The sequence below is a fragment of the Triticum aestivum genome, chromosome 6B (assembly GCF_018294505.1).
Source record: "Triticum aestivum cultivar Chinese Spring chromosome 6B, IWGSC CS RefSeq v2.1, whole genome shotgun sequence".
NCBI classification, from domain to species: Eukaryota; Viridiplantae; Streptophyta; class Magnoliopsida; order Poales; family Poaceae; genus Triticum; species Triticum aestivum.
In genome coordinates this window covers 317,266,272-317,288,045 of record NC_057810.1, presented here as the reverse complement: position 1 = coordinate 317,288,045, position 21,774 = coordinate 317,266,272, and the positions used below count along the sequence as shown (strand labels likewise).

Sequence of the window (21,774 nt, the reverse complement as noted above, 5' to 3'; positions counted from 1 at the left end):
CCCCACCAAGGCCACGGCTACCTCACCGCCCCGCGACGGCCAACCTCCACGGCCCCGACCCCGCGCCGCTCCGGCCGCGGCCATAGCCCCGCCACACGATGGCCGGCCTCCACGGCCCCCGCGCCGCCCCAACCGCGGCCCCAGCTCTGCCCGCTCCGCAATCAATGGTGTCGGGCGCGTCGGCGGCACCGCTATTCCTCCCATCCACCCTCCCCCGAGACGTTGCTGAATAGGATCCGGTCCACCTAGCGCCGGATTTGTGATAGACCACCGCGGTGATGCACGCAGCAAACCACCCTGACCCTGGATCCTCCTCCCTTGTGCTCACCCGCCGAGTGCCACATCCACTTGACCCCATCTCGTTTTCTCAGTGCAGTTCAGTGGCGCGTGGACATGCAATGCGAGGGCGTCGGCAAAATGGTGACGAGGATGGTGTGTGCCTTCTTGATCGTGGGCTCGTTCGTTTTGTAGCTCAATTTTGCTCGTCAATGCAGCCCATTTTTCCTCATTCGAGCAGTCCATAATGCTCCTCGGCAACCACTTGAGATCCTTCCTCATCCATATTGTGGTGTGTGGTTGGAGGGTGAGAAGGAGGTAGGTGCGGGGCTTGGTGGATGAGGAGGAGGTAGGTGCGAGGCCGGCGCAATTTTTGCACTTCACTGGGGTGACACCCCCCTGCTGTTCACTTGGCGATGCAGAACGGTTCTTTTGCTCTGCATGCTGCTCACTTGACGCGGCAGTGCAATTCTCTGCTCTACATGCACTTCGGTGCACCATGCAGTACGCTCGTCGCGGTCGTGCGGTTTGCTGGCGACTCTGGACCAGAGATGCCACGTACATGCGAGGTTCAGATGGCCCTGGAGTGCAGCTCGGATGGGCTGCGTGTGATGGCCTTGGTGTGATTTTTTGTTGTTGTTGTCCTTGGTTTTGTTGTTTTGATCGGAGGAAATTTGATGTGTTTTGCATTGCTCTAAACGTGTATTCTTTCATGGACGCAATTGCAGTACGGTGCATAGTACGAAGGAGTTCACTTTGTAAAAAATGTACAAAGGAGTTCACCTTTCATTATTTTTGGAGGAATTTTTTTGCAAATTTGTATGGACATCGATGCAGTTTATTAAGAAAACCTTGGCGGTGCACTTCACAAAACAAAAAAAACGATGCAGTTCATGGTTGCTCTGATGCGTTACACACATGCGATTTCGTTAAATTATATTTTGCAGGAGAAGATGAACACATCAAAAATTTGATGCAGCTCACTAACATTAACAATGTAGCTCACTAATATTGACCATGTAGTCTAGATGAATTTACAAAAAAAAAAGAAAGACAAAACGATTATGCAGCTCACTTCAACATAGGTTGTGGTTGACTTGCCCTCGTCACCGCGGTACTAGTTCATAAAAAATGTTGAAAAACACTCGCAAAAACTCGTGTGAGAAAGTTTACTCCCGACAAAAGAAATCATGAAGTTCACCTGCCCGTCTAATGCAGTGCAGTTTTTAATTTGAAGTAGTGCGGTTTTCTGTATGATGCAGTACATGCGACGATTTGGGTGTCGTAAAAAACAGAGTGTCCGCATTTTGGTATTTTTAAATAGATAGCGAAGAAGGCCGCAAAGCGAGCTGTTGGTGAAGCAAGGGGTCGGGCGTATGAGGACCTCTACCAACGGTTAGGCATGAAGGAAGGCGAAAGGGACATCTATAAGATGGCCAAGATCCGAGAGATGAAGACGAGGGATATTGGCCAAGTCAAATGCATCAAGGACGGAGCAGGCCAACTCTTGGTGAAGGACGAGGAGATTAAGCATAGATGGCGGGAGTACTTCGACAAGCTGTTCAATGGGGAGAATGAAAGCTCTACCATTGAACTGGACGACTCTTTTGATGAGACCAGCATGCGTTTTATGCGTCGAATCCAGGAGTCTAAGGTCAAGGAGGCTTTAAAAAGGATGAAGGGAGGCAAGGCGATGGGCCCAGATTGTATCCCCATTGAGGTGTGGAAAGGTCTCGGGGACATAGCGATAGTATGGCTAACCAAGCTTTTCAACCTCATTTTTCGAGCAAACAAGATGCCAGAAGAATGGAGACGGAGTATATTAGTACCAATCTTCAAGAACAAGGGGGATGTTCAGAGTTGTACTAATTATCGTGGAATTAAGCTGATGAGCCATACAATGAAGCTATGGGAGAGAGTCATTGAGCACCGCTTAAGAAGAATGACAAGCGTGACCAAAAACCAGTTTGCTTTCATGCCTGGGAGGTCGACCATGGAAACCATTTTCTTGGTACGACAGCTTATGGAGAGATATATGGAGCAAAAGAAGGACTTGCATATGGTGTTCATTGACTTGGAGAAGGCCTATGATAAGATACCACGGAATGTCATGTGGTGGGCCTTGAAGAAACACAAAGTCCCAGCAAAATACATTACCCTCATCAAGGACATGTACGATAATGTTGTGACAAGTGTTCGAACAAGTGATGTCGACACTGATGACTTCCCGATTAAGATAGGACTGCATCAGAAGTCAGCTTTGAGCCCTTATCTTTTCACATTGGTGATGGATGAGGTCACAAGGGATATACAAGGAGATATCCCATGGTGTATGCTCTTTGCGGATGATGTGGTGCTAGTTGACGATGGTCGGGCGGGGGTAAATAGGAAGTTAGAGTTATAGAGACAAACCTTGGAATCGAAAGGGTTTAGGCTTAGTAGGACTAAAAACGAGTACATGATGTACGGTTTCAGTACTAATAGGTGTGAGGAGGAGGAGGTTAGCCTTGATGGTCAGGTGGTACCTCAGAAGGACACCTTTTGGTATTTGGGATCAATGCTGCAGGAGGATGGGGGTATTGATGAAGATGTGAACCATCGGATCAAAGCCGGATGGATGAAGTGGCGCCAAGCTTCTGGCATTCTCTGTGACAAGAGAGTGCCACAAAAGCTAAAAGGCAAGTTCTACAGGACGGCAGTTCGACCTGCAATGTTGTATGGCGCTGAGTATTGGCCGACTAAAAGGCGACATGTTCAACAGTTAGGTGTGGCGGAGATGCGTATGTTGAGATGGATGTGTGGCCACACGAGGAAGGATCGAGTCCGGAATGATGATATACGAGATAGAGTTGGGGTAGCACCAATTGAAGAGAAGCTTGTCCAACATCGTCTGAGATGGTTTGAGCATATCCAGCGCAGGCCTCCAGAAGCTCCAGTGCATAGCGGATGGCTAAAGCGTGCGGAGAATGTCAAGAGAGGGCGGGGTAGACCGAATTTGTCATGGGAGGAGTCCATTAAGAGAGACCTGAAGGATTGGGGTATCACCAAAGAGCTAGCTATGGACAGAGGTCCATGGAAGCTTGCTATCCATGTGCCAGAGCCATGAGTTGGTTGCGAGATCTTATGGGTTTCACCTCTAGCCTACCCCAACTTGCTTGGGACTAAAGGCTTTGTTGTTGTTTTTATTGTTGTTGTTCTTAAACCGTAAGTAATTAGAGGGAGCATTCTACATGAAAAAGTTGCACCTTGTCGATATCTTTCCAATGGCGTATAGTTTGAATCATTCTAATCAGCGGTTTGTAAAAATTTCGCGAAAAACGGCCGCTCCCTCTTGTGCTTAGTCGCACGATTTTCAAAATCAACTTAAAACTGTAAGCAATCTAAAAAATATTTCAACATATGAAAGTTGAGCCTTGTTCGTAGCTTTCCAACAGCGTATCACACGCCTCGTTTTGACAAACGTTTCAAAAACTAAAGCGAAAACAGTACCGAAAATTTGAAAAACAGAATTTCATGATTTAGTAAATTTGAAACTGCTTTTAAACCGTAACGAATTAGAGAAAATTTTATATATGAAAAAGATGCACCTCGACGATATCTATCCAACGGCGTATCATTTGCTTCATTCCGACAAGTGGTTTAGAAAAAAAGGAAAAAAAACGCTCGCTGCCACTCGTCATCCACCGCATCATTTTTAAAACTGCTCTTAAACCGTGAGAAATCTTGAAAAGTGTTCAACATGGCGAAGTTGCGCCTAATCCATAGCTTTCCAATAATATATTATATGCGTCATTCTGATAAGCGGTTAAAAAACTAGAGCGAAAACAGTACCAAAAAACAACGCGTGCAGTTTTTTCGACACGAAGTTCACTCACGTGAGTTGTGGAGCACACTTGATTCAAACAATGACGTGCACTTGCGTTGAGCGTGCAGTGCAAAAGTGTTATTAGAATAGTTATTCTGCTAATATTAAAAAGTCTCTTAGTAACCCTGGGTGAAGAATTAATTATTCTTTACCCTGGTCGATCGACCGCGCCAAACTTTCTCTCGGTTCGAGCCCACCCACACGTTGTGCTTCCAACGCTCCGACTCTCAAGTCCTCAACCGTATCATCACGAGCGGGGTAAATCTTTTGTGTGACGAGGTAAGTTATTCCCTTTCTTACGTTCGCAAAAACTGTTTTCGGTTCGTGGGGTTAGCCCACTCCTACGCATCCTCCGTTCCAAGTCCAATCCCTGCGGTTTTCGCTTGCGTTAGCTGGCTTCCGGCGTGGTGGTCGACGGCTTAGTGAGCGGGCAGTGGGAATGATGGCGTGGTGGTCGATGGATTGGCTGGGCGTCCCTGGGGGTCGGCAGTTGACCACGGGTGCGCGACGGCCTGGTGCTCGGCGGCCACGGCGGCGGGGTGAGCGCGGCGCGGCCTTGATGTTGGGAAGCGTGGCTTGTGGTGGTCGGCTGGCTGCAGCGGCAGTTCAGGTGGTCCTGGCGGCGGCACTATGAGTAGTGCTCGCGGCGGAACTGGATCAACCGTGACCACTTCGTTCCATCCACCGGCCGGCTGCCACGGTTGCTTGCTCCAGTACGTGTTGGTGAGTTCAGTATAGATCTCTTCAATGCCTCCTCTATGGATGGGTTGATGCCTTGTATTTCTTTTGCCCCCAAATCCCTAATTGGATAGAGATCTCTATTTAAACTCCGAGTCTGAAGTCCCACTCTAATCATTGTTATGTTCTCTCTTCACTGTTTGAAAGTGGCAATCTTCTGGCAATTGGTTGCCTCTGACTTGTTGTTACAAATTGTGTATTGTTGTGTTCATAGCCTGTTGCATTTTGCACTATGATTGGAATGTGAAATATTTGACGGCATTGAACAGTTAGTCACTTGCCATCTTAGACATAGACAGTTCTGTTTTGGGCAAGTTGCTCACAGCAGACAGTTGTTTGATTAATTTTCTAACCTAATTAATACCAATGGGATTATGTGATGTGGAGGTATCTTATATATCTGTCCAAGAGCTCGCCTCGGCATCCTCACGAACTCGAGATCCCGAGTAAGAGAGCTTTCCCCAATGTGTGCAGCTATTGCTCAGCATGTAAAGAAGCTAATTGTTGTTAATACAATCAATATTTTTGCTGATTTTTTTGGGAGGGCAAATCATTACGGCGCTGAGCAGATGTCCAATTTGATCTATTGAAGTGGATCACGGTTCCTCCTTTACTGATGAATGTCGCATGTAAGACAGCCATAACACTCCTTTCTTGTGCATAACGTGGAAATGTTATACATACCTCTGCTATGAAGAAACCTGGAGATTGAACTGGAAACAAGAAAATTATATAAAGCTCAAGTATTTTATACAACAACAAATAAACTAGCCCTTTCTAAAATATAGCAATTGTATCTACGCAAGTTTCTTATACTATTGTGTGTTAGCATGTTGTTCTAGCCTATAGGTTTAGTTGATCCAGAGATACATTTATTATCCATGTTTGTTTATGCAGTCGAAGCTTATCGATTCATTTGTTGAGGACTAGAAGCTTATCAATTAATTGAACGATGAATTTTCTAGTTTGGAAATAGCGAACTCTCTCCCTGCAAAATATAAAATGTTGTAGTTAGCTCTCATATGAACGTGTATTTAGAAAATTTTGGAAGTTGAGGAGCTTGAAGAAAATGTACTTCTTTTTCATGTGCATATACCTCTTGGGTATTTTAATGAAAACTGGAAGATTTTGTCTTCTGGTTGTTCTTCATGATACTACTACTCGTTCTATACAGATAAAAAGAAATCTATGTGTATATGAATACTTGCAGTTTTCACATTACTGATTGCTTTTCTTTTCAACTTGGAAATTTTGTAGTTAGTATACTCCTTATTGCCTTGTTTCCTGTCTGGGTTGTTGCGTGCTGAATGTATTTGCTGTGACACCTCTCACTGTTTTTGCTGGATAACTTTAGGTAGCCACTAGACTTGGACTCAAATGGACGCCCTGCCAGGAGAGCACCGTGGAGAAGAGCGCCAAGGTGAAGGGGCAGTCCTTGCACAGATTGGTGGCAGTTTCCGGGACCTGAAACACCCACATATCGTGTTTTGATTTCTTGTTTGAAACTACTGGGCGTCCATATTACTAACACTTCACCATCCAGTGAAGAATGGGTGGACAACTCTAATATGATTAATGTCATCTTCCTTGGGGCTTTTTTTTACCACTGCCATAGACAAGTGTTTATTTAGTTCATGGTCATATTTATTTAGTTCGTGGCTGATGGGAGCATGAGTACCTTTCAAACTACTGTTCCTCTTTTCGTCTTTATAGTTTTTGTTGCTTACATTTTGCCATGCATCTGTGTCAGAGAAACATGACACAGAAGTCAGGAGGAGCAATGATATGTGTACATGTCATTGTTGTCCAAGTTCTGGAACTTTTCCACTAATCGTTGCTGAAACTAGGGTCATCTAGACGAGGGGATTGTAAAGGCTAACTAGAAATACATCTTTGAAGAAACTATAGGGTCATCCAGATGGGGATTTTGCAACCTCTATACAAATGCCTGCAGCTTGGCCAGACTATTGCCCATCTCAAGATTGACTGGAGTGTTCTACTACAGAAAGATAGTTTTTTTTTAGATGCTACTTTGTCAAGCAGTGTATTGAATTTGTTGTAAATTGACCTAGTTATGAACTCACATCATCTTTGTTCATTGTAAACCGACCTAGTTATGTCATGAAATCCAAGTTTATTTCTAGTAGTTTTTATGTGGTGTAATGCACCATTGCAGCAATTCCTATATCTTGGCAACAACAATCAGGAACCTTTTTGCGAGTGGTCTAGAGCTAATGAGTTGAACACACGAGCTGATGATGTGGTAGACAACCGATGTGCAAAATAGTAAAATGCAGAGCAGGAATCCCAAACCTAAAAATGAACACGAGTTTTTGCATATACACTCAATAATACCATTATTGACAAGCCTATCATAATCTGTTGAAGACACACACAAATTAGTATAACAAACTTGCAGTGCTACTTCTACAAGGAATTTTGACAAGCACTCGCATGGAGCAATTTTGTCGACATAATAATTCAGAAAGTAAATGCGTTACACCTCAATCAAGTATTCGCTATACATCATGAAAATGAATTGGCAGCTTAAGTCAGGCTTTTGAATTCGTGGCAAGCATCAACAGGTCGAGCAGCTGCATGTGGTTGTGGTTGTGCTAAACAGAAAATGGTATTCTGAACAAAAGAGCCCAGCCAGGAAACAAGGAGATAAGGAATAAATTAAGTACCAAATACATAGAGATTTAGTTCATCTGTATAGAACAAGTAGTATATCATCATGAATCTCAATCTCAAGACAATGGTCTACCACCCAAATGAAGCTTCTAATTGGATCCATGAATAACAGTGCAGGAAGATCTAAATACGTGCTCATATGAGAGCTAACTACTTCACTACATTTTATTTTGCAGGGAGAGAGTTAGCTATTTCTCAACTACAAAATTTAGTATCCAATTGATTGATAAGCTTTTAGTCCTCAACATATTTATTAATGATATTATATCCAAAACTGCACAGAAACTGCAAGTGCTTCCGTTCTATATTGCCCAAAAAATCTATGGACTAGGATGCAGATTGCAAAAGAAAACCAGAAAACTGAAGCCGACGCTAATTTGCATTACTAATTGTGGAAATTCATCAATACATTTGTTGACGACTAGAATCTTATCATCTTCTTTCAACTGTGAAAATGGCACGCCTAGGGATGCCTTTTATGATATAATTTCTACCTGAAAATTAGTGACATAATTTCCTAATTTTTATGTATGATTGCACACAAAAAAAACTAAAAAATGATACTGTAGTAAACTCTACAAGAAGTATGTGAAGTATTTACTTCAACTCCAGCATGAGGTATATCTACTTTAGACTCATACATAGATGGTACGAAAGTCACATATGCATTCTAAACAGATAGGAACCCCAAAAATGATTTATTCTATTCTAGTAGGAAATTTTAGCGGCACCACCAGAATATACATTAAGTAGTAACATTACAATAATGTTTGGAGGAGCTACTAGCGTAGGTATGACTCTGAGCTACTAGCTGTTGGGGAACGTAGTAATTTCAAAAAAAAAATCCTACGTACACGCAAGATCATGGTGATGGCATAGCAACGAGAGGGGAGAGTGTTGTCCACGTACCCTCGTAGACCGTAAGAGGAAGCGTTATGACAACGCGGTTGATGTAGTCGTACGTCTTCACGATCCGACCGATCCAAGTACCGAACGTACGACACCTCCGAGTTCAGCACACGTTCAGCTCGATGACGTCCCTCGAACTCCGATCCAGCCGAGTGTCGAGGGAGAGTTCCGTCAGCACGACGGCGTGGTGACGATCTTGATGTACTACCGACGCAGGGCTTCGCCTAAGCACCGCTACGATGTTATCGAGGTGGATTATGATGGAGGGGGGCACCGCACACGACTAAGAGATCCAAGGGATCAATTGTTGTTATGTCTAGAGGTGCCCCCCTGCCCCCGTATATAAAGGAGCAAGGGGGGAGGGGGCGGCCGGCCTAGTAGGGGCGCGCCAAGGGGAGTCCTACTCCCACCGGGAGTAGGACTCCCTCCTTCCTTGTTGGAGTAGGAGAAGGGGAAAGAGGGGGAGAGGAGGAAGGAAAAGGGGGGCCGCACCCCTTGTCCAATTCGGACCAGAGGGGGGCTGCGCGCCTCCTTCCTTTCGGCCTCTCTCCTCTATTCCCGTATGGCCCAATAAGGCCCATATACTCCCCGGCGAATTCCCGTAACTCTCCGGTACTCCAAAAAATACCCGAATCACTCGGAACCTTTCCGAACTCCGAATATAGTCGTCCAATATATCGATCTTTACGTCTCGACCATTTCAAGACTCCTCGTCATGTCCCCGATCTCATCCGGGACTCCGAACTCCTTCGGTACATCAAAACTCATAAACTCATAATATAACTGTCATCGAAACCTTAAGCGTGCGGACCCTACGTGTTCGAGAATAATGTAGACATGACCTAGAACTATTCTCGGTCAATAACCAATAGCGGAACCTGGATGCTCATATTGGCTCCCACATATTCTACGAAGATCTTTATCGGTCAAACCGCATAACAACATACGTTGTTCCCTTTGTCATTGGTATGTTACTTGCCCGAGATTCGATCGTCGGTATCCAATACCTAGTTCAATCTCGTTACCGGCAAGTCTCTTTACTCGTTACGTAATGCATCATCCCGTAACCAACTCATTTGGTCACATTGCTTGCAAGGCTTATAATGATGTGCATTACCGAGAGGGCCCAGAGATACCTCTCCGACAATCGGAGTGACAAAACCTAATCTCGAAATACGCCAACTCAACATATACCTTCGGAGACACCTGCAGTACTCCTTTATAATCACCCAGTTATGTTGTGACATTTGGTAGTACCCAAAGTGTTCCTCCGGTAAACGGGAGTTGCATAATTCTCATAGTTACAGGAACATGTATAAGTCATGAAGAAAGCAATAGCAACATACTAAACGATCAAGTGCTAGGCTAACGGAATGGGTCATGTCAATCACATCATTCTCCTAATGATATGATCCCATTAATCAAATGACAACTCTTTTGTCCATGGCTAGGAAACATAACCATCTTTGATAAACGAGCTAGTCAAGTAGAGGCATACTAGTGACACTATGTTTGTCTATGTATTCACACATGTATTATGTTTCCGGTTAATACAATTCTAGCATGAATAATAAACATTTATCATGAAATAAGGAAATAAATAATAACTTTATTATTGCCTCTAGGGCATATTTCCTTCAGTCTCCCACTTGCACTAGAGTCAATAATCTAGTTCACATCGCTATGTGATTTAACACCAATATTCACATCTGCATGTGATTAATACCCATAGTTCACATCATCATGTGATCAACACCCAAAGGGTTTACTAGAGTCAATAATCTAGTTCACATCGCTATGTGATTAACACCCAAAAGAGTACTAAGGTATGATCATGTTTTGCTCGTGAGAGAAGCTTAGTCAACGGGTCTGTCATATTCAGAGCCGTATGTATTTCGCAAATATTCTATGTCCACAATGCTCTGCACGGAGCTACTCTAGCTAATTGCTCCCACTTTCAATATGTATCCAGATTGAGACTTAGAGTCATCTGGATTGGTGTAAAAGCTTGCATCGTTGTAACTTTTATGACGGGCTCTTTTATCACCTCCATAATCGAGAAACATCTCCTTAGTCCTCACTAAGGATATTCTTGACCCATGTCTAGTGATCTACTTATTAGATCAAAATTGTATTTCTTTGCCAAATACAGAGCAAGGTATACAATAGGTCTGGTTCACAGCATAGCATACTTTGTAGAACCTATGACTGAGGCATAGGGAATGACTTTTCATTCTCTTTCTATTTTCTGCAATGGTCGGGTCTTGAGTCTTACTCAACTTCACACCTTGTAACACAGGCAAGAACTCCTTCTTTGATTGTTCCATTTTGAACTATTTCAAAAAATTTATCAAGGTATGTGCTCATTGAAAAATCTTATCAAGCGTCTTGATCTATCTATATAGATCTTGATGCTCAATGTGTAAGCAGCTTCACCGAGGTCTTGCTTTGGAAAACTCTTATTCAAGTATCCTTTCATGCTATCCAGAATTTCCATATCATTTCCAGTTAACAATATGTCATCCACATATAATATTAGAAATGCTACAGAGCTCCCACTCACTTTCTTGTAAATACAGGCTTCTTCAAAAGTCTGTATAAAACCATATGCTTTGATCACACTATCAAAGCGTTTATTCCAACTCCGAGATGCTTGCACCAGTCCATAAATGGATCGCTGGAGCTTGCACAATTTGTTAGCACCTTTAGGATTGACAAAACCTTCTGGTTGCATCATATACAACTCTTCTTTAAGAAAACCATTAAGGAATGCAGTTTTGTTTATCCATTTGCCAGATTTCATAAAATGCGGCAATTGCTAACATGATTCAGACAGACTTAAGCATAGATACGAGTGAAAAACTCTCATCGTAGTCAACATCTTGAACTTGTCGAAAACCTTTTGCGACAATTCTAGCTTTGTAGATAGTAACACTATCAGCGTCCGTCTTCCTCTTGAATATCCATTTAATCTCAATGTCTCGCCGATCATTGGGCAAGTCAATCAAAGTCCATACTTTGTTTTCATACATGGATCTTATCTCAGATCTCATGGCCTCAAGCCATTTTGCGGAATCTGGGCTCACCATCGCTTCTTCATAGTTCGTAGATTCGTCATGGTCTAGTAACATAACTTCCAGAACATGGATTACCGTACCACTCTGGTGCGGATCTTACTCTGTAAGACCTACGAGGTTCTGTAGTAACTTAATCTGAAGTTTCATGATCATCATCATTAATTTCCTCACTAATTGGTGTAGTAGTCACAGGAACAGATTTCTGTGATGAACTAATTTCCAATAAGGGAGCAGGTACAGTTACCTCATCAAGTTCTACTTTCCTCCCACTCACTTCTTTCGAGAGAAACTTCTTCTCTAGAAAGGATCCATTCTTGGCAACGAATGTTTTGCCTTCGGATCTGTGATAGAAGGTGTACCCAACAGTTTCCTTTGGGTATTCTATGAAGACGCACTTCTCCGATTTGGGTTCGAGCTTATCAAGTTGAAAACCTTTTTCATATAAGCATCGCAACTCCAAACTTTAAGAAACGACATCTTAGGTTTACCGCTAAACCATAGTTCATACGGTGTCGTCTCAACGGATTTAGATGGTGCCCTTTTAAACGTGAATGCAGCTGTCTCTAATGCATAACCCCAAAACGATAGTGGTAAACTAATAAGAGATATCATAGATCGCACCATATCTAGTAAAGTACGATTACGACTTTCGGACACACCATTACATTGTGGTGTTCCAGGTGGCGTGAGTTTGTGAAACTATTCCACATTGTTTTAATTGAAGACCAAACTCGTAACTCAAATATTCGTCTCTGCGATCAGATCGCAGAAACTTTATTTTCTTGTTACGATAATTTTTCCACTTCACTCTGAAATTCTTTGAACCTTTCAACTATTTCAGATTTATGTTTCATCAAGTAGATATACCCATATCTGCTCAAATCATCTTGTGAAGGTCAGAAAATAACGATACTTGCCACGAGCATCAACACTCATTGGATCACATACATCGGTATGTATTATCTCCAACAAGTCAGTAGCTCGTTCCATTGTTCCGAAGAACGGAGTTTTAGTCATCTTGCCCAAAAAGGCACGGTTCGCAAGTATCAAATGATTCATAACCAAGTGATTCCGAAAATCCATCTTTATGGAGTTTCTTCATGCGCTTTACACCGATATGACCCAAACGGCAGTGCCACAAATAAGTTGCACTATCATTATTAACTTTGCATCTTTTGGCATCAATATTATGAATATGTGTATCACTACGATCGAGATCCAACAAACTATTTTCATTGGGTGTATGACCATTTGAAGGTTTTATTCATGTAAACAGAACAACAATTATTCTCTGACTTTAAATGAATAACCGTATTGCAATGAACATGATCAAATCATATTCATGCTCAACGCAAACGCCAAATAACATTTATTTAGGTTTAACACTAATCCCGAAAGTATAGGGAGTGTGCGATGATGATCATATCAATCTTGGAACCACTTTCAACACACATCGTCACTTCACCCTCAACTAGTTTCTGTTTATTCTGTAACTCCTGTTTCGAGTTACTAATCTTAGTAACCAAACAAGTGTCAAATACTCAGGGGCTACTATAAACACTAGTAAGGCACACATCAATAACTTGTATATCAAATATACCCTTGTTCACTTTGCCATCCTTCTTATCCACCAAATATTTGGAGTAGTTCCACTTCCAGTGACCATTTCCTTTGCAGTAGAAGCACTCAGTTTCAGGCTTAGGTCCAGCTTTGGGCTTCTTCATGGGAGTGACAACTTGTTTGCCATTCTACTTGAAGTTTCCCTTTCTTTCCCTTTACCCTTTTCTTGAAACTAGTGGTCTTGTCAATCATCAACACTTGATGCTCTTTCTTGATTTCTACCTTCGTTGATTTCAACATCACGAAGAGCTCGGGAATTGTTTTCGTCATCCCTTGCATACTATAGTTCATCACGAAGTTCTAGTAACTTAGTGATGGTGACTAGAGAATTCTGTCAATCACTATCTTATCTGGAAGATTAACTCCCACTTGATTCAAGTGATTGAAGTACCCAGACAATCTGAGCACATGCTTACTAGTTGAGCGATTCTCCTCCATCTTTTAGCTATAGAACTTGTTGGAGATTTCATATCTCTCAACTCGGGTATTTGCTTGAAATATTAACTTCAATTCCTGGAACATCTCATATGGTCCATGACGTTCAAAACATCTTTGAAGTCCCGATTCTAAGCCGTTAAGCATGGTGCACTAAACTATCAAGTAGTCATCATATTGAGCTAGCCAAACGTTCATAACGTCTGCGTCTGCTCCTGCAATAGGTCTGTCACCTAGCGGTGCATTAAGGACATAATTCTTCTGTGCAGCAATGAGGATAAACCTCAGATCACGGATTCAATCCGCATCATTGCTACTAACATCTTTCAACACAATTTTCTCTAGGAACATATCAAAATAAACATATGAAAGCAACAACGCAAGCTATTGATCTACAACATAATTTGCAAAATACTACCAGGACTAAGTTCATGATAAATTTAAGTTCAATTAATCATATTACTTAAGAACTCCCACTTAGATAGACATCCCTCTAATCCTCTAAGTGATTACGTGATCCATATCAACTACACCATGTCCGATCGTCACGTGAGATGGAGTAGTTTCAATGGTGAACATCAATATTTTGATCATATCTACTATATGATTCACGCTCGACCTTTCGGTCTCCGTGTTCCGAGGCCATATCTGTATATGCTAGGCTCGTCAAGTTTAAACTGAGTATTCCGCGTGTGCAATTGTTTTGCACCCGTTGTATTTGAACGTAGAGCCTATCACACCCGATCATCATGTGGTGTCTCAGCACGAAGAACTTTCGCAACGGTGCATACTCAGGGAGAACACTTCTTGATAATTAGTGAGAGATCATCTTATAATGCTACCGTCAAACAAAACATAATAAGATGTATAACAGATAAACATCATATGCAATCAAAATATGTGACATGATATGGCCATGATCATCTTGCGCCTTTTGATCTCCATCTCCAAAGTACTGTCATGATCTCTATCGTTACCGACACGACACCATGATCTTCATCATCTTGATCTATATCAATGTGTCGTCACATGGTCGTCTCGCCAACTATTGCTATTGCAACTATTGCTATCGCATAGCGATAAAGTAAAGCAATTATTTGGCACTTGCATCTTATGCAACAAAGAGACAACTATAGGGCTTCTGCCAGTTGCCGATAACTTCAACAAAACATGATCATCTCATACAACAACTTATATCTCATCATGTCTTGACCATATCACATCACAACATGCCCTGCAAAAACAAGTTAGACGTCCTCTACTTTGTTGTTGCAAATTTTACGTGGCTGCTACGGGCTGAGCAAGAACAGTTCTTACCTACGCATCAAAACCAAAACGATAGTTTGTCAAGTTAGTGCTGTTTTAACCTTCGCAAGGACCGGGCGTAGCCACACTCGATTCAGCTAAAGTGAGAGAGACAGACACCCGCCAACCACCTTTAAGCACAAGTGCTCGTAACGGTGAAACCCGTCTCGCGTAAGCGTACGAGTAATGTCGGTCCGGGCTGCTTCATCTCACAATACCGCCGAACCAAAGTATGACATGCTGGTAAGCAGTATGACTTGTATCGCCCACAACTCACTTGTGTTCTACTCGTGCATATAACATCAACGCATAAAACCTAGGCTCGGATGCCACTGTTGGGGAACGTAGTAATTTCAAAAAAAATTCCTACGTACACGCAAGATCATGGTGATGTCATAGCAACGAGAGGGGAGAGTGTTGTCCACGTACCCTCGTATACCGTAAGCGGAAACGTTATGACAACGCGGTTGATGTAGTCGTACGTCTTCATGATCCGACCGATCCAAGTACCGAACGTACGACACCTCCGAGTTCAGCACATGTTCAGCTCGATGACGTCCCTCGAACTCCGATCCAGCCGAGTGTCGAGGGAGAGTTCCGTCAGCACGACGACGTGGTGACGATCTTGATGTACTACCGACGCAGGGCTTCGCCTAAGCACTGCTACGATATTATCGAGGTGGATTATGGTGGAGGGGGGCACCGCACACGGCTAAGAGATCCAAGGGATCAATTGTTGTTGTGTCTAGAGGTGCCGTCCTGCCCCCGTATATAAAGGATCAAGGGGGGAGGGGGCGGCCGGCCTAGTAGGGGCGCGCCAAGGGGAGTCCTACTCCCACCGGGAGTAGGACTCCCTCCTTCCTTGTTGGAGTAGGAGAAGGGGAAAGAGGGGGAGAGGAGGAAGGAAAAGGGGGCCGCACCCCTTGTCCAATTCGGACCAGAGGGGGGCTGCGCGCCTCCTTCCTCTTGGCCTCTCTTCTCTATTCCCGTATGGCCCAATAAGGCCCATATACTCCCCGGCGAATTCCCGTAACTCTCCGGTACTCCGAAAAATACCCGAATCACTCGGAACCTTTCCGAACTCCGAATATAGTCGTCCAATATATCGATCCTTACGTCTCGACCATTTCGAGACTCCTCGTCATGTCCCCGATCTCATCCGGGACTCCGAACTCCTTCGGTACATCAAAACTCATAAACTCATAATATAACTGTCATCGAAACCTTAAGCGTGCGGACCCTACGGGTTCGAGAACAATGTAGACATGACCTAGAACTATTCTCGGTCAATAACCAATAGCGGAACCTGGATGCTCATATTGGCTCCCACATATTCTACGAAGATCTTTATCGGTCAAACCGCATAACAACATACGTTGTTCCCTTTGTCATCGGTATGTTACTTGCCCGAGATTCGATCGTCGGTATCCAATACCTAGTTCAATCTCGTTACCGGCAAGTCTCTTTACTCGTTACGTAATGCATCATCCCGTAACCAACTCATTTGGTCACATTGCTTGCAAGGCTTATAATGATGTGCATTACCGAGAGGGCCCAGAGATACCTCTCCAACAATCGGAGTGACAAAACCTAATCTCGAAATACGCCAACTCAACATATACCTTCGGAGACACCTGCAGTACTCCTTTATAATCACCCAGTTACGTTGTGACATTTGGTAGTACCCAAAGTGTTCCTCCGGTAAACGGGAGTTGCATAATTCTCATAGTTACAGGAACATGTATAAGTCATGAAGAAAGCAATAGCAACATACTAAACGATCAAGTGCTAGGCTAACGGAATGGGTCATGTCAATCACATCATTCTCCTAATGATGTGATCCCATTAATCAAATGACAACTCTTTTGTCCATGGCTAGGAAACATAACCATCTTTGATAAACGAGCTAGTCAAGTAGAGGCATACTAGTGACGCTATGTTTGTCTATGTATTCACACATGTATTATGTTTCCGGTTAATACAATTCTAGCATGAATAATAAACATTTATCATGAAATAAGGAAATAAATAATAACTTTATTATTGCCTGTAGGGCATATTTCCTTCACTAGCAGCACCTCCACAATATATTTTTGCAGCAAGATCTGCTCATCGTGTATTATGGTACAAAGATATATCGTAGAACAAAACATTTCTCCCATACCTTCACAAAAAAACGCCAAGGAAAATTCAATGGGTTTGATAAGGCAATCAGGCCATACGACTAAAGTCGGTTCACAAAAGGGGAATTATGCAGAGGAAAAAATGTATGTTTTGAGGGAGCATATGTACATGGTGAGGCCACACCTGGATCCCTACAACAAACAGATTGAACTAAGGAATGAGTATTGCTTCAAACAACATCAAGAACGACAATTGTTGGACACAAACACCTTCCTTTTGGAATTAGATATGGGTATCTCGATGAGAATTAGGAAACAATACAAGAACTTGGCCAACAAAATTAACATCTAGAAAGTACGCGAACTACAATGAAGAAAAACGATGCTGAGGTTGCAGCCATCCTAGGATTGTGGCGGTTACCACAAGAAAATTCTGATATTATAAGCCTGAGCATAAGAAAGTTAATTTCACATAGCATGGTAATTTCGTGCTGCTCTCAATAGAACAGACATGAGTGATTACTTGACAAGTAATTTTCCCCATCACAACTTACCACCCCCGTTTTGATGCCAAACTCATACACACAAATTCTGATGCACTCTTGATGACACAAACATGCTTCAGTCTATTAAAAAATAGGTAGGAATCCCCATTTACATCATTGCATGGGCTCGTGAAGTAGGAGGAGAGACCAAACTTGAAGAGGAGGTCAATGATACCTAGACCGTAATGACTCAAGGGCGGCTGGTGAAATCTGTGGATCCTTTCAATCGGGGAGGTGAGGATGGGAGAGGAGAGAAACAGTCCCCGAGCTTGCGGAGCGCGTGGAAGCGACCAAGCACCACTGTGGAGCTGAGGTCACGCTTGGACGAGGTGGCGTCATCGCTTCCATTGAATTGGATCACGCTGGCGGGACGACCTCTTCTCGTACAAAGCCACCGGAGCTAGTCCGCGGCCGCAGGGATATAGTGACCTGTTTTGCTAGCCTCCGGAGATGGGGAACCGTCATGGCGGCGGTGGACAGACGGTCTGGCGGAGATGGTGTGGAATATGGCCCCTCCCCTGCCAGTCTCCCATGATCCATAGGAAGTGGACTTTCTTCCAAAAGAAAAATAGAGATCTCTTTCGGTTTTTTGGCAGTAGAGACGTGCGAGGTAAATTTACCTCACCAGCCCTACGGTCCAAGCTTTTCTTTTGCTTCTTTGCGCAGGACCATGCGTGAGGTAAATTTACATTTCAACTTCGTTTATTTCCTTCCTTCCATGGAACGTGTGGTTTGGCTGGGGTGAGGAATAAGAATTCATCACCCAGGGTGACGAATATATTGTTGGAAATATGCCCTAGAGGCAATAATAAAAGTGTTATTATTATATTTCTTTGTTCATGATAATAGTCTTTTATTCATGCTATAACTGTATTATCCGGAAATCGTAATACACGTGTGAATACATAGACCACAATATGTCCCTAGTAAGCCTCTAGTTGACTAGCTCGTTGTGATCAACAGATAGTCATGGTTTCCTGGCTATGGACATTGGATGTCGTTGATAACGGGATCACATCATTAGGAGAATGATGTGATGGACAAGACCCAATCCTAAGCATAGCACAAAGGTCGGTTAGTTCGTTTGCTAGAGCTTTTCCAATGTCAAGTATCTCTTCCTTCGACCATGAGATCGTGTAACTCCTGGATACCGTAGGAATGCTTTGGGTGTATCAAACGTCACAACGTAACTGGGTGACTATAAAGGTGCACTACAGGTATCTCCGAAAGTGTCTATTGGGTTGACACAGATCGAGACTGGGATTTGTCACTCCGTATGACGGAGAGGTATCTCTGGGCCCACTCGGTAATGCATCATCATAATGAGCTCAAGGTGACCAAGGTGTTGGCCACGGGATCATGCATTACGGTACGAGTAAAGTGACTTGCCGGTAACGAGACTGAACAAGGTATTGGGATACCGACGATCGAGTCTCGGGCAAGTAACGTACCGATTGACAAAGGGAATTGTATACGGGGTTTGATCGAATCCTCGACATCGTGGTTCATCCGATGACTTCATCGAGGAGCATGTGGGAGCCAACATGGGTATCCAGATCCCGCTGTTGGTTATTGACCGGAGAGTCTCGGTCATGTCTGCATGTCTCCCGAACCCGTAGGGTCTACACACTTAAGGTTCGGTGACGCTAGGGTTATCAGGAAGACAAGTATGTGATTACCGAATGTTGTTCGGAGTCCCGGATGAGATCCCGGACATCACGAGGAGTTCCGGAATGGTCCGGAGGTAAAGTTTTATATATGGGAAGTTGTTAAACGGGCACCGGAAAGTTTTGGGGTCATACCGGTATTGTACCGGGACCACCGGAAAGGTTCCGGGGGTCCACCGGGAGGGACCACCCCTCCCGGGGGGCCACTTGGGCTGCGTAGGGATAGCAGCCAGCCCCTAGTGGGCTTGGCGCCCCCCCTTGGGCCCATGCGCCTAGGGTTTGGGGGGAAACCCTAAAGGGGGCGCACCCCCCTTGCTTGGGGGGCAAGCCCCCCACCCCTTGGCCGCCGCCCCCCTAGGGTTTTCCCTAGAGGGCCGGCCCCCCTTGCCCTTTCCCCTATATATAGAGGGGTGAGGGGAGGGCTGCAACACACCACAACTCAAGGCGCAGCCCCTCCCCTCCCCAACACCTCTCCTCCTCCGTACGTGCTCGGCGAAGCTCTGTCGAAGTACTGCTGCACCAACTACACCACGCCGTCGTGCTGCCGTTGGAGCTGCCTTCCTCAACCTCTCCTTCCTCCTTGCTGGATCAAGACGGAGGAGATTTCTCCCGTCCCGTACGTGTGTTGAACGCGGAGGTGCTGTCCGTTCAGCACTTGGACATCGGTGATCCGAATCACGTTCGAGTACGACTCCATCATCACCATCCCCTTGGCAAGCTTCCGCTCGTGATCTACAAGTGGTATGTAGATGCAAACTCTCTCCCTTGACTCGTTGCTTAGATGAACTCATAGATGGATCTTGGTGAAACCGTAGGAAAAATTTTAATTTTCTGCAATGTTCCCCAACACACACACACACACACACATATATATATATAGACACACACACACACACTATGTGTACGTGTGTTCCCCTGGCAATCGCTTTACTCAATCTTTATAGTTATTTGACATAGCTGGTTTCTTATCACCACCTGTTGCATAGGATATAGCGAGCCCCCGCTCCTCCCTCACCAAACGCCGCCGCACCGGAGGTCATTCCGACCCCGGTGGACACCTCCCGACGGTGATCGCTCCGATCTAGTCGACCACTGCCCAACATGGCTCTTTCCGATCTCAACTTCTCCATTGGGAAAGCTTTTGAGGAGTACATCAAGAAGCAGTGCAATGCAGTTGTCAATGCTCAAGAAGCACCGAGTTCACCAAAGTTTTTCCTTGTGGTGGAATTCACCAGATCGTCGATCAGGCTAAATCCAGAATCGATGGGTCTCATCATACAATCTTGCTTTGGTGGCTCTGCCAAGCTTTTTAAGGTGTCACATCTATGCAATTGGTCTTACAAGTTCTGTGTCTCCTCTCCGGAAGTGGGTTTTGAAATCTTTAGAGGTGGAAACTTGTCTTCTGATCTTTTTTCCACTAATTTTCTTCTGTGGGGAGAGGGGGATGATGACCTCAAAGATCTTTACCTACGGTATCATGCTGCATCTAGTAAAGATTGGACCTAGTGTCAAATGATAAATCTCGTAGATCATATGCTCAAGCTGTTCAACAACCTCAATTCTTTTCCTCGCATAATTCGAAAAATCCCCATGATCATGCCATGCAGCTGTCAAGGATCCCATTAAACTCTGTTTTAACTGCGCCCAATAATACCGCGTTGGGTGGGGCGGGATCTGCACGGTTTGAACTTTTGGGCCGGCAAGCCCATTCTGCTACTGGCCTTTTCTGTGTTCGCTGCCTTATGACGGGCCACTGAAGACCCAAGTGCCAGAACAAAATCCGTTGCAAGGAATGCAAGAGATGGGGCCACATTGCAGTCAACTGTAGATTTCGGACCGAGATAGCCTTTCCACATTCCAATTCTGACATGGCAAATCCCCGTATTCTAGCTGATAATTGGGAATCTGGTAACAGTGGTTGGCGGGACCCAATTGTCAATGACTCTATCATTCAGTCTTCCCGTAATGCTGGTTCTATAGAAAATTTATTGCCCTCTACTCGGGACTCTGTCAATTCTCATTTACCTCCTCTTTCTCGCCACCCTCTCCAGTCTCATCAATCAAATCCTCCAAACAGGGTTTCCTCCCTACTCCACCTCTCCAGCTCTGTTCCGGCGACGTCGTCAGCAATGGCAAACTTTCCCTTCGATCCTACGCCATTCCTTCTCCATGGTACTCAAGCTATCGAGGTGGAAGGGAGGCCAGCTCGTGCTCGTGTCATCCATGGAGATATGCAGCTATCCAATGAGAATCTCATCATCGCCACTCTGATTCCAATGCCCCAAGGTGAAGTGGTCTTTGCCAATGTTCGTGATGTTCTCAATGATTTCTTGATCTCGCAAAGGGTAGGTTTCTCCTCTATCTCCAAATGCCCTTTTGGCCAAGCGTTTGTCAGATGCAACAGCAAAGCAGATAGAGATTCTTTGGTCAATAGGAGCCCACACCCTTTTGATGATATTCACATCATTTTCCAAAAGCATGACCAGGGTCTGAATTGGAGAAAGTTCAATCTGGCCAGGG

At 44.2% G+C, this 21,774-nt stretch overlaps 1 long non-coding RNA gene across 2 annotated transcripts; it reads left to right on the top strand.

Moving 5' to 3' along the window:
• Positions 1–4,231: 4,231 nt before the first annotated feature.
• LOC123137061 (uncharacterized) lies at positions 4,232–7,030 on the top strand. Of its 2 annotated transcripts, XR_006467678.1 has the most exons (3): positions 4,232–4,420; positions 4,534–5,508; positions 6,234–7,030. It is a non-coding gene; the product is annotated as an uncharacterized lncRNA (long non-coding RNA). The 2 variants fall into 2 exon arrangements; XR_006467679.1 differs by lacking the exon at positions 4,232–4,420 and having other exon boundaries at positions 4,427–5,508.
• Positions 7,031–21,774: the final 14,744 nt, after the last annotated feature.